We start from the raw sequence: 14,277 nt of genomic DNA on the forward strand, positions 1-14,277 counted from the left end.
TTTCCCCTGCCTACCTTATATCATTGAAATTTAATTACCTTTCAAAAGCTCTTCTCCAAGTACCATCACACTGGATAGTAGGGCCCCAACATACACAGGATCTAAATATATAGTCCATAACAACTGGATAGCTCAGATACATGTATAGCATTGACACAACTGTTAGACAAAAGTGACATTGAGATCTCAGACTCATTTAGTTTAAGATTACTTCTCATTATCCAGGGAGTTTAAAGCTGGATGTGGTGAGTCATGACTTTAATCCTAGCTCTCATGTTGCTGAGGTGGGATGATCATGGGCCTGTGGCCGGTCTTGACTATACATTGAGTTTAGGTCTAAGAAACCATGACTTTGTCTTAAAACAACAACAATAAAGCTAAAAGTAAACAAGAAGCAGAGTGTACAAAAGCTGTAAATAGAAAAGAAAAGACGAAGACCAAGATTTTCTTTGGGATTCAAGGCAGTTAGATTCAAAAGCCTTGCAAACCAGACAGTGCTAAATCCTCACACTCAAGGCATGTGGCTGAAGGAGAATGAACAGATGGATGTTCTAAGGTGACTTGACAATGACATAGAAGCAAGGTCTGCCTCATAGGGTCCAATGACAGAGAAGCAAGGTCTCCTTTGTAGCATGCTGCAGATCTGGAGAGATATCTGTGGGTCTGCACCTCTCAAACTGGGACAATACCAGCACACCAGAGAATTTGCCTAGCTACCTGGCATCAATTCTTAAAATGCAATTCTACTGCATAAGTACTATAAACATTAAGGAATTACTTTGTTGGAAAATACAGATTTTTTTGTTAAAGTAGGCATGAAATGCTAAACTATTGTTGCAGCCATTATGTATTGATTCAACCTTTCGCTTGAGAAATGACAACACTAATTCTTATCCCATTGCTATGGAGATTTTGATAGAAGCTTGCCAGAAAAAGAGTAGATCCTTGGATTTTTTAGCACTGGGGTTTAGAAAGGACTAGAAACCTCATAATGTACATTCTGGGAGTGGAGATAAGTGACTAGCAACACAGAAACAATAAAAATACAGATAACTAGTGTCTGGTCTGGGTCCTAGCAATCGAGATAGATAAGAAAGGTTGGAAGTCCCAGACCACACAGGGATGTTATCCACATATTAAACTGAATAATTACTTCGGGAGCATGACAGAAGGGTAAGATAAGGTGTAGATGATATTGGCTTGAACAATTGGCAGAACATTTCATCTATATCAAAGCGAGTTAAAAACTGCTATGGAACTCTAAGTAATTGAAACTATTAGTTAGGAAAGCATCTGTCACTACTTGACTGACAGAACAAGTAACAGAAATTCTGAGTGCAGCTGAAATGGTATGTTTGACTATGAAAGTAATAATAAGCTTGGCTCTGCTGTCTGCTTTTGACTTCTGAACCTTCTTCTGCCTCAATATGAAAAGTGTACTTCCTGCATCTTGTATATACATTTTTCTAATTTGGGGAGGGAAGGAAAATAACAAAATGCTGAAACAAGGATACAGGATGACCCATTGTAACAATGAGATGTACAAGACACTATGTAGAAAATGAACTTTACAACTTGGGGTGGGGGGAGGGAGGGAGGAGTTTGCGAGGTGGAAACGGAAGGGATGGTAGGGGAAAAACAAAGAAGGAGGTAACAATGCTCGATAGGAAATGTGCTCATGTAACTGTAACCTCTCTGTACTCTATTTTTACAATAAAAACATAAAAAGAAATAAAAAGAAAAAAAGAAAAGTGTACTTCCTCATTCTATTTCTTCTTTAGTCACCTTATCCTTCTGATTTAAATTTAAACTTGATCATAAGACTGTCTGAACTAGCAAAACAAAAAAAAAACTAAAAAACAAAACAAAATACAAAACAAAACAAAAAAGACTGTCGGAACTTACTGCAGGCCACAATGAGGCCAGAACAAAGGCTATCTGCTAGCCAGACCATGATTATAGCCCTTTGCTTGTCTATGTTTGAAAACCATTCTAAAACAGCCCTCATGAAACAATAATTTGTCAACTGTTTTAAATAACCTGTGGTAAGTCTTTGACATACTTAGCTCTATTAATTCCAACAGTCATTATCCAACAGTGATTATTACAACTTTATAAAGTTGTAAAGGTTAAGTAATTTGTTGAATTTAAATCATAAGTTCAGTTGCTATCAAAGTCCAAGGCACATAATATGGATACTATAAATACATGATACATACATGATACAGGCATAGTGATACATGCCTGTAGTCCTGGCACTCAAGGGGCTAAGGCAGGAGAATTTTTTAGATCTGCACTGTTTAGGGAGAATCAGTCTCAAAGAAATAAGGGCTAGCCACATGTTGGTGGCTGATGCCTATAATCCTAGCTACTCAGGAGGCTGAAATTTGAGGATCACGATTCAAAGTCAGTTTGAACAGAAAAGTCCATGAGACTCTTTATCTCCAATTAACCACCAAAAAGCAAAAGCTAGAAGTGGAGGTATAACTCAAGTGGTAGAGCATGACTCTTGAGTGAAAAAGCTAAAGAAAAGTTTTCTGGCCCTGAGTTTAAGCTCCAGTAATAATGGAACTAAAACAAAAATTTTTAAATAGACACAAGGGTTGTTGCTATAGCTTGGTGGTAGTGCACTTGCCTAGTAAATTAATGGTGTGTGAGAATCAGCCACAGAAGGAAGTTCTCAGCACTCAGCGTTTATAACTACCTTGTGTTGGTTATTTCTCAGAATACTCCAAGGAATTTGCCTAACTCTGCAAATGCTGTTGATTTACAGTACAGGTATGCATAAACAGACAACATCATACCAGATGTCAGCATTCTCTGTCCCCCAAGTTCATGCAGGAAGCCTGGCTATGCTAATATCAGCAATAAAAAATAATAATGCTTATCATTTACAGGTGACAAAAGAAGTCAGAAAGAGCACAAAGATACCCAATGCACCTAAGGTCAAGAGACCATCAGGGACAGTATCTGAACCTGGTTCCAGGGTTAAAACTCTTCACTCCTACACATTACTAAAATGCTAATATGTAGCATGATATCATATAGACTTTAAAGTAATTTCTTCTAAGTCACTTTAGCTTCCTAGTAAATATTAGCATTATTAGTGTTAAACATTAGCATTAATTCACACTGAAATGGAAAGACAAGGAAAATCTGGCTAAATAACATGTCTGGGGTTAAGCATCATTCCTTCTCCTAATTTTTTTACTTCTTGTTGAAGGTGAGACATTCTGTGTGGCCGGTCATGTCTAGCAGCCATGCTCTCTAAATCACTTAGCCTTTTCTCTCAACATGGGGGCAGTCAATTGCACAGAGGGGTTTTGTACTCATTAGAAGCTAACTGACTCACTAAGGTGGTATGCATTGACTCCGCGCTTTTTGGAACCCTCAGGCCCAGTTCCTCTTTTTTTTCATGGCCACTGGAAAATTTTCTGTTCTTTCAAAGCTGTCTGTATACAAACTGATCCTAGGTTAAACATATGTTCAGAGCATCTCATTGAAATATGTTAAGAAAAATAAGTCAAATGTATTATATAGATGTGTAAATGGATGTATAGATGTATATATGTGTGTGTGTGTGTGTGTGTGTGTGTGTTCTGTGTATGCATAGGTATATATAAGTACATATATACACACTAGAATTTTATTTAAGCATAAGGAAGAATAATATATGCAACTTTCAGGGAAATTGATACACTTGGGAAAAATCACATTGCATGATGTAAGCCAGGCCCAGAAAAAATGGATACATATGTGGATGTTAGACCTAAAATATAAACGTACATCTAAACACATACATGGCTGCTTGCAAACTGACTGAAGCTAAAACATATCTTAATTGGAAGAAAGCATACCTAAAAGGAAGGGGCAGATGAAGGAAAGAGGAATGGTGAGCAAACATAATATTCGTTGTAAAAAAGGAACTAGGAAACAATGAGAAGGACAGTGATGGAATAAGTGAGGAGGGGCTAATGATGAAAGTGTAACTATGACCAGGATGCATGGTGCCCATAAACGAATATGTTAAACTGATATATTCTTACACAACTATTTGAAGACAAAAATGACATTTTTAAAATTTTATTTTATTATATAGATGCTGTACAGAGTGGTTACAGTTACATGAGTAAGTTCATGAATACATTTCGTGTGAAGCATTGTTACCCCCTCCTTTGTTGGTCTCTACTATCCCTTCCCTCAAAAATGAAAATATTTAGGAGCAGGAAATAGTCAATCTATTTTTAATGTACAGTGTACATTTAAGGTACAGTGTACTTTCTCAGTTGTAATGGAAGGTATAGAGACCATGGTGGAAAGTAAAAAAGGGTCTTAAGTATCACTTTGTAGTATGTTTACCTACCTGTTCACCCTATGCTGGTTGCTATTCAATGTAGATAGATGATAGTGATATGGATTGATGGCTACATAGGTAGACAGATAAAGCAACAAGACTCCAGGTTCTGTGCACTACATCTTCTTTGCCTTCCCATCATGAAATGTTCCATCATTGCTATTATGTTTTAGTAACATAGATTTCATCCAATAGCAAAAATACAGTGGTAGGTGATGCAGTCCAAATCCAGCAGTGAATTTCTGTTTTTTTCCTTTGATTTTCTAACAGTAGATAGTAACATCAGTGAAAACAAATGACTGAATTCTTAATAACAGTACTAACATTGAGTCATCTTGGCTTGTGTAATAACATTACAAAATAAGGGCAACTTTCCTATGAGGAGCCTTGAATAAGATTATCTGATTTGGCTTTATGGCTTTATTATTTATTGCTTTATTAATTCATGCATTTATTAAATATATATTTACTGAGTACCTCTGGCACTGGCCTCAGTACTTGGAAATCAAGAGAAGTAAGATAAAGTGCCTCATGGAAATTTACTCATACATTAGTGTGGACTACATTATTATAGATAGTACACTAAGAAAGAGTCCAATGTGACACAAAGAAGAGATTCATTTGGCATTGGAAAACTGATCTAAAAAGATAAAATAAAATAATACTAGCTATAGTATTTTCAGTTTGCATTTCCTCTTGAGCTATTTGATTTGTAGATTTGTTTAACCTGTCATTCTGAAAAAAATCATAAAGTTTGTCTTTATTTCCAAATGTATAGTCTTTTCTCTGGAGCAGTGTATTGTTGCTCAGCTGGTTTTGCAATTGATTTTTCAATAATCTACTTCATCGTGTTTTGAGGCATGTTCTCTAGAGACAGGCTGGTCTCAAAAATATGGCACCATATTCAAAGCTCCTGGTTGATCCGCATTCCTGAAGTTGTCTGATGAACATTGCCAAAACCAGTCTTTTATTTTTATCTTTTGAGCCTATGCACAATCATGATCTCTGGGATATTGGTCATACTTTTTAATCACCTCATTGAGGAACTTGGAAGAGGAGAACAGTTGACATAGGATAGACAATCTTGACAGGTAAATTACTCTTCAGCAACAAGTTCCTGAGGTCCATTCATAAGTGTCAAAACCATTTTTGCCTAATCTTCTTGTGAGCATTGTTCCAACCATGAGTTTCTAGATTGTATAGCATCATTGGTTTAGCCTATTTTTTCTAATCCAAGTGGAAATGAGCTGAACAATTAATGTAGACATATTTTCCTACATTCAGGTCTTTGTTATCTGGTCCACCTCTGTGTGTGGTTACAATGCTGCCCTTACTCACATTCATTTGTCTATAGCCTATCATGCAGAACTCTGTATGTTGACCTTTTTTCTCCTTTCTTTTGTGCCTGTCCTGGCACTTGAACTAAGGGCCTGGGTGCTGACTCTGAGCTTCTTTTGCTCAAGGCTAGCACTGTATCACTTTTGCCACAGCTCCATTTTCAGCTTTTTTGGGGGATAGTTTATTGGAGAAAAGAGTCTCAAGGACTTTACTCCTAGGCTGGCTTCAAACTATACTACTCATATCTGTCTCTTGAATAGCCAAGAGTATGAGCATGAGCTAATGGTGCCTGGTGATAATTTTTGTCTTAAATCAAAATCAAGAAAGGCTTTACAACTTCACTACAATTGTATATGTACCTCTTTGCTGTAAAGGAACGAACCTTGTGTATGTAAGATGTTAGCACTGTCCCAGATCATTACCCATTAGAAGTCTGTATCACATCTAGACATTGCCAAAAGTTTCTGGCAAATCATACCCAGTTGAAAACCACTAATCACTGGTAGGGTACAAGGCATAGCAGCTAGATGCTTCTATTTTAGGCATATTGTCTTGGCCTACTTTTTAGCTCAAAAGTGTCTATTTGTGTGATAAATTATAGCTGTTCTAGTCATAAGGGACTCCTCATGAGTTCAAAAGTGTGAGTTGATCAAGGGATGGTGGTGTGCCAAATGAAAGCATGCTGTGTGTAGGAGCCATCTGCTCATACAACTTTCAGGAACTTTGAGAAGTGCCTCAAGCCCATCCCCTTGGACAACAGTGTGCTGCTGTGCCCATCTGACTTCATGGTTGATAGTTCCTGGATAGTACCTGGTCTGTGCTGTGCAGCTCAATTGGGTAAGACATGCCAATAAGTAACAACCAGGTTATAAGATGAGGCAAGAGTGTTTTCCAAAGGAATGCACTTTTTTTTTTAAAATTCATAAATCCTCATCAAGACTGTGACAGGCTTCAGGCAGCATCTCTATTGACCACAGATTTAAGCAACCTGAAATCAGCTGGCTGATTTCTAGTAGCAGAATTGTTAATACAGGAACCTGAATGAGCTGGACCACTTCCTCTCACTCTTTTTAATTTGTTTTTTGTGCTGGTCCTAGGGCTTGAACTCAGCCTGTCACTGAATGTTTTTTTCAAGGCTAATCCTTTGCCACTTGAGCCACAGCTCCACTCCCTGCACTTTTTGGTGCTTAATTGGAGATAATAGTCTCATAGAGTTTAATGCCTAGGCTGGCTTTGAACCATGATCATCAGATCTCAGCCTCCTGAATATCTACGGTTATATACACAGGAGCCACTTATGCCAAGCTGTTCTACTCTTAAACTCACTTGAAAGTGAAGATATTTTTTTTTCTGCTTATGTGGTGCTGAGGAATTGAACCAAGGGCCTCATGCATGCAAGGCAAGCATTCTACCACTGAGCCACTTCCCCAGCCCCAAAAGTGAAGATATTTTTAATAGCCTGGTAAATAGATTAGAAAAAACAACACCAGAAAATATAAGTTGCCAGTAAAATCACAAAAGGCTAAATTTCACTTTTCATTATAAGAAAGAATATAAGATCAAGGAATCTAAGTTTCACTTTAGAGAGTATATGCCAACATGCTCCAGAGTACCAGGTTCCCAGAGCCCTAAAGCAGTCTTTTTGTAAAGAATTTCTGTCACTTCTACTCCAGGGTTTCCAAGGCATCTATTCTATCTGCTGCTCAGACTCCTGGTCTCACACACACAACGAACCTAGGCAATGTATTCCACATTCCTACCAGGGTCTTCTTTGAACATTGCATTTTGAAATAGACACAGAATACTGAGATATGCTGTCAGAATTGTGGATTCAAGTATGTAGAAGAGCTAAGTTCTGATGTCTCTTTGGGACAAGGAAAAGTAGTTAAAAGACTGGCAACAGCAGCTGGGTAGTTGTAATCTTAGTTATTCAGTTACCTTTGACTTGGGGGATTGTGGTTTGAAAAGAGTCTGAATCAAAAGTCCACAAAACTCTATTTCCAATTAACCAGCAAAATTCCAGACTGAAGAGCCCCAGCTATGACCAAGCACACTGATGGAGAACTAAGCCCTGATTTCAAGCCTAGGTACCAGTACATGTGTACATACAGATATGCGCGCGCGCGCCCACACACACACACACACACACACACACACACACACACACACACACACACACACGTGAGTGTGTTTAACAACAGTGAAATGATCTCTGTTGTTTATTTTAATTTTCTCTAATAAGGTGTACTATATCTGGTAGTAATGGGAGATAGAATAATCCTGCTCACACACATGATGATTAATTGTCATTTTTGGAGATTCTTTAGTGAGATAAATGGCAATGTAAGCAGAATGAACATTCTGGATCTCTTAGATCTTGAATGCAGCACATAGCTCAGAGATTTCCTTTATATTTCTTTTAGTGTTTTGGGACAAAGAGCTCTGGAATCTTTCATCTACCTTCCCACTAAAGTAAAACTCACTCCATGGGTCAACTTAAGTTGACAGTATGCCAATTGCTGAGTATAGCTAGTCTAAAATATACATAAGTGAGGTATATATTATATAATTATACCTATCATTGCATAATTTTAATAAGTAAGATCAACTATTATGAGATAGAGTTAAGTTACAATCAATTAAATGCATGACCTTATAAGGACTTTATTAATATTACAAGTATATTGTAAGGCCCTAGAAATAAACTTTTATTTATATTTAACTTTTTATAACTCCACAATTTACCCAATTCCTACTTAGCAAGGCCACTTGGAGAAGGTTGGGGAAATCTGGTGAAAGTATCTATTATGAATGCCAAATCCTTCAAGAGCATCTGACTTTGCTAAGAAGTAACTTGAGTATAAAGAGGAATTATCATGATCATTTAGCTATTATCTTGAAATCAGGAACAGAATTCTTGAAGTCATGAAGTAGAATTAGAATCTTAGTAAGCTGTACAACCTTTTATGTCAAGAAGCACTGAAGTTCAACAATTGCCAACACAAACTGATCTACCCAGCAAAACTATCATTTACATTAAATGGTGAAACCAAAACCTTCCATACCAAACATTAAAGGAATTCATGATCACTAAAAGATTTCTAAAGGGAGGAATATAATCTGAAGAAAACAATCAAAATCAAAGAAGCACATCAGACAAAATCCACTAAAAGATCAATTTAGTAAACTCAGGAAGAGGTAAAAAACAAAATACAAGAAACACGTCACATCTCTCTAAAATAACCATAAATAACACTGGACTCAATTCTCCAATCAAAAGAAGAAGAAGATTGGATCAAATATAAAATCTATGCGTTTGTATTATATTTTGGGTTATTTTTTAATTGATTAAAGCTTTCAGTAATTGTGATATATGTCTTTTAATGTATGACTTGTAAGTTATATTGATCGAAAAAATAAAAGATATTAACCTCTGATCTTAGATAAAAAATTCAGATAGAGACATTTGCACAAAATAACATACCTTTAGATATAAAGAACTGTAAAAATTATCATAAAGGCCATCAAGCTAATTTATAAGAGAAAATAGCATACTGAAAAAAAAAGAAGTGCAGTCCCAAGCATAGACTCTTTCTTTCCTCCACCAACTCCCCACACACAAATGAATAAATAGATAAATGATCACACTGTATATTAGTATTCAACAGCCCTATTATACATTAAGCTGCTAATTTCAAACCTGGCATCTCTTACCAACAGCTCCAAAGATATTCAGTAGCAATTTTGATTCTCTCCTCTATAGTGTAAGACACTTGACAAAAGCACTTCATGAAAGGCTTTCTTCTGGATCCTTTATAGAAGTTTATAAAATGCAGTTATGGATAAGTGGATAAAAGTAATTTCACTCCTGAATTCCTGTGTATCATGGTTTTGTTTTGATAAATAAAACTTAGTTTTACTAAAGTTCTGTATATACATTTAAAAAAATAGCTGCCCTCTGAATTTTAGTCCATGTTTTTTGTTCCTTCTCTTTTCAGTATCTGGGAGAAGGGTAGAACACTGGGTTTGAAAAGGAAGTAATAGAGGCAGAACATTGCTACGATCCTGTACAAGGAACACTGCTTAGCAAGCCCTTCTGGGGCCCTGTTCCCTGGAGAGATAGATGTCACTAGTCAGAAAGGAACTTCAGAGATGGTAGTCCTAAAAAGTTTTAAACTCATGACAAATGCTGTGTTACGCTTTGATTTTCAACCATAGCCAATAGCAGTCTAGATAACTAATTTTTAATTGATCCAGTGCCTTCAAATGATACCCTGGAAATCAGGTTCACAGGCCAAAGCATCTGACAGACAAGAATTAGCCAATGCTGTCCATATATCATATGATGGAAGTTGTAAAAAGGATGTTGTCTGTATTTTCTTGACTTACAACATGGATGGGAGGACACTATCTTGAACTTACCTTAAGATACTGGCCATGAAGTAAAAATGATGTTTGTCATATAATATATAACTATTTTTTCCTTTCCTTTTTTTCTAGTGTTATAGAATCAAGCCCTGCCAGCCATAGGCTGGGTAGAAAAATGTCCCTTCCCTTTATGAACCAGCCCTAAGTGTGACTGCAAAGACGTGAAGTATTTTACTCGTGAAATCCAGGTAATGCTGCAATCTTAGATTTAGAAGCGTAGGTTTTAGTTGACATTTGTTGACAGTTATATATCATGTCCCTAGAAGAACTTGAAAAATGGTCATTCCACTTATATCTTGATAGGAAACAGTGTTTACCTCTAGTTGCCCACACTCTCCAAAGGAAATGACTGTCCACAGCAGGTCAGAGATCAATGGGTGCAAACTGTGTGCATGGTACTTGAACAATTTATTGACCATAAATCACCTGTTCTCACCAAAGTGTAGGCAGCCTTCTTGCAGCTAAGCCAGGAAAAGAACTGCATGGGGATAGCTGTATTTCCTGTTCCTATTGTAGTCACCATTAATGCATATAAAGAAACAAAAAAGCCAGGCACAGGTGGCTCACACCTATAATCCTAGCTAATCAGGAGACTCCGATCTGAGGATCACAGTTTGAAAGCAAGACTGGGCAGGAAAGTTTGTGAAACTCTTATTTCCAGTTAACCACTAGAAAACTGGAAATGGAGCTGTGGCTCAAAGTAGTAAAGCACTAGTCTTGAATAAAAGAGCTCAGAGACAGTGGCCAGGCCCTGAGTTTAAGCCCTACAACCAACAACAACAAAAAAAAAAAAAAGAAAAGAAAAAGAAAAAAAAGAAAGAAAGAGAAAGAGAAAGAAAGAAAAAAGAAAGAAAGAAAAAGGGGGAAAGCATTAGTGAATCTAAGAGCTGTAAGAGCTTTTTGAATTTAAACTACTTTTCTGATTGAGTTAGAATAAAAACAGTTGTTAAAAATATATCCTTGGCCTGGTGCCAGTGGCTCATGCTTATAATCCTAGCTACTCAGGAGGCTGAGATCTGAGGATCATGGTTCAAAGCCAGTCCAGGCAGGAAAGTCCGTGAGACTCTAATCTCCAATAAACCACTAGAAAACTGGAAGTGGCGCTGTGGCTCAAGCAGTAGAGTGCTCGCCTTGAACTGAAGAGCTGAGGGATAGTCCCTAAGTCCAGAATTCAAGCCCCATGACCAACAAAAAGAAATATATATATATATATATATATATATGTATATATATATATATGTGTGTGTATATGTATGTGTGTGTGTGTGTGTATACATACCCTTGGCTGTTGTCATAAAAGTCACTGCAAAAAATTAACCGCAAATAGGCATTTTTTATTGTTTTCTAGGATGCAACCACAGACTTGTCATCTGCAGTCTCTTCATTTTCTTTCTCTTTCCTTCTTAGATTCATTTTCTTTCTGTTCTTTCCTCCCTCCCTCCCTCCTTTCTTTCTTTCTTTCTTTCTTTCTTTCTTTCTTTCTTTCTTTCTTTCTCTCTTTCTTTCTCTCTTTCTTTCTTTCTTCCATTCTTTCTTTTTTTCTTTCTGATTTAGGTCCTAGGGACATAAATCAAGACAATGTAATAGGAAGGTCCAGAATAAGGCCATATAAGATGATGCTAAGAGAAATGAACCAACACCAAGATATGGACACAAGAGGTTTTTCTTTTTTGGTGTTTTTATGTACTATGTGATTTTTTTTTGTTTCTTTTGTATGTTCTTTCCCCTGTGGGATATCCTCTGTTGTCACTGTATTTGATTTTGGTACCCTGCAACTTATATATATATATATATATATATATATATATATATATATATATATATATATAATATGGGGAGGAGAAGGGGAATAACAGAATGTTATTTTGTTTTTAAATAAAGTTTAGGAGAAAAGAGGAAAGAACTCTGGAGCACAGTGTATTGATTCTGTTCAGACAAGTTTAACAAAAAAAAATGGCCAAACTTATAGGTCCCTCAGAAGTTTATTAATTGAAAACAAAACAGGATGAGTCATGTTTTTGGTCTAAAAGATCAGAATGGCTGAGTCCTCTGACTTCCTAGGTCCTGAGACTCTTATGCTTCTGTCCTCTGAGCTTAGTTTTCATTCATTAAGTGCTCCACAAACAGCCTCTTACTTAATCTCCATAACAACCTTATGAGGATGTGAGCCAGACACTTGTTTTTAGTCTCCTAATGATTCACTTCACTGCTATATGGCAATAGATCCCTGACTTCCTTTTAGGAAATTCACTCTTTTGTCTCTGATTTTTATCTAGTTAGACATCAAATTAGGATACCCTTATCATAGTGGATATATGAAATAAATCAAAGCATTTAGAGTTAATCCTGAGTAAAAGCATCTTGAACTCTGAGTGAATTGTTTGTATTTCTGGGCTGTCTTGAATGTGGCAACGGTGTTCCTGCTGAGTTGCCTCCATGTTTTGTCATGTTTCCTGTGTTCCTTGGCTAATTATGAAAATTGCTAATATACTTCTAACAAGTGTCAATTTTTGCCCATGTCAGTTAAAAAATAATAAATTGTGTTTTTATATAAATAAATAAATAACAAATTGTGTTATTCTCATTGTTAATTTAGTGAATGGTGAGAAAGAAATTTCAATTGTTTAAGCTAACAACAGGGGTGGAAGGAGGAGGGAAGGAAGGAAAGATGGAAGGAAGGAATGAAGGAAAGCAGAAAGGAAGGAAAGGAGAGTAAAAGAAAGAGGGAGAAAGGGGAGGAGAAGGTTAAAAGGAAGGGAAGGAAAGGAAAATAAAATAAGAATAAAAAGAAAAAGAGATAAGGCCAAAAGGAGGCTTAACTAAGTGAAATACTTTGTCCATTACTAGTCATTAAGCAGGGAACCTGGATCCAAACTCATATCTGTTTTCCATCCCATCAACCTACACTTTTTCTTTCATCCTTTCATGTAAATAAGTTATCTCAATGGCTTCAGTCAAGGAGCCAAGAGTGGAATCACAATGTCCTGAGGAGAGAATTCTTGTTATATCACTCTTTTTCTTTTCTTTTCTTTTCTTTTTTTTTTTTTTTTTTGATCGGTCATGGGGCTTGAACTCTGGACCTGTGCACTGTCCCTCAGCTCTACAGCTTAAGGCTAGCGCTCTACCACTTGAACTACAGCACCACTTCTGGTTTTCTGGTGGTTAATTGTAGATAAGAGTTTCATGGACTTTCCTGCCCGGGATGGCTTTGAACCTCGATCCTCAGGTCTCAGCCTCCTGAGTAGCTAGAATTACAGGCGTGAGCCACTGGCACCCAGCCCATCACTCTTTCTGATGGGGTAAGTTTTTCCATATATGCGGTGAACTTCACTTTTTCCTTTCCATCAGAGCAGCAGAAGTTAACAATGATTGCCATGAACCAGGATATAGTTTCTTTCAGAATGTTCAAATGTAATGTCTTCCTTTCCTTTCCTTTCCTTTCCTTCTTTCCTTTCCTTTCCTTTCCTTTCCTTTCTTTCTTTCTCTTCCTTTCCTTTCCTTTCCTTTCCTTTCCTTTCCTTTCCTTTCCTTTCCTTTCCTTTCCTTTCCTTTCCTTTCCTTTCCTTTCCTTTCCTTTCCTTCTTCCTTTCCTTTCCTTTCCTTTCCTTTCCTTTCCTTTCCTTTCCTTTCCTTTCCTTTCCTTTCCTTTCCTTTCCTTTCCTTTCCTTTTCCTTTCCTTTCCTTTCCTTTCCTTTCCTTTCCTTTCCTTTCCTTTCCTTTCCTTTCCTTTCCTTTCCTTTCCTTTCCTTTCCTTTCCTTTCCTTTCCTTCTCCCTTCCTTTCCCCTTCCTTTCCCCTTCTCTTCCCTTCCCTTCCCTTTCCTCTCCTTTCTTCTTTCAATACTTTCTTAGGATGTGAGCATCAGAATAAAATGGAAAACAAGAATTCTTTACATGAAAGATATTAGAAATTTCATGGGCTTTGGAGCCAGGCTGAGCTAGCTCTAAATACTAGTTCATTACTGAATGAGTCTACCTTCCATTTGTGGAAGTTCTATATTTGTTGTCATTTTTCTTGTTGCCAACTTAGTTTTGAGAAGACAGCTACATTTGGAAGAAGGCATTTCCATTGCCCAACTGCTGGACTTAGTCTGTTCTGAAATCCCACTGCTCCCTGCCAGATTCCAAAGTCTAGAGATTTCCCGGCACAAGTGGATAC

This window comes from Dipodomys merriami, unplaced genomic scaffold (genome assembly GCF_024711535.1).
Source record: "Dipodomys merriami isolate MVZ:Mamm:240054 unplaced genomic scaffold, mDipMer1.0.p SCAF_7, whole genome shotgun sequence".
NCBI classification, from domain to species: domain Eukaryota; kingdom Metazoa; phylum Chordata; class Mammalia; order Rodentia; family Heteromyidae; genus Dipodomys; species Dipodomys merriami.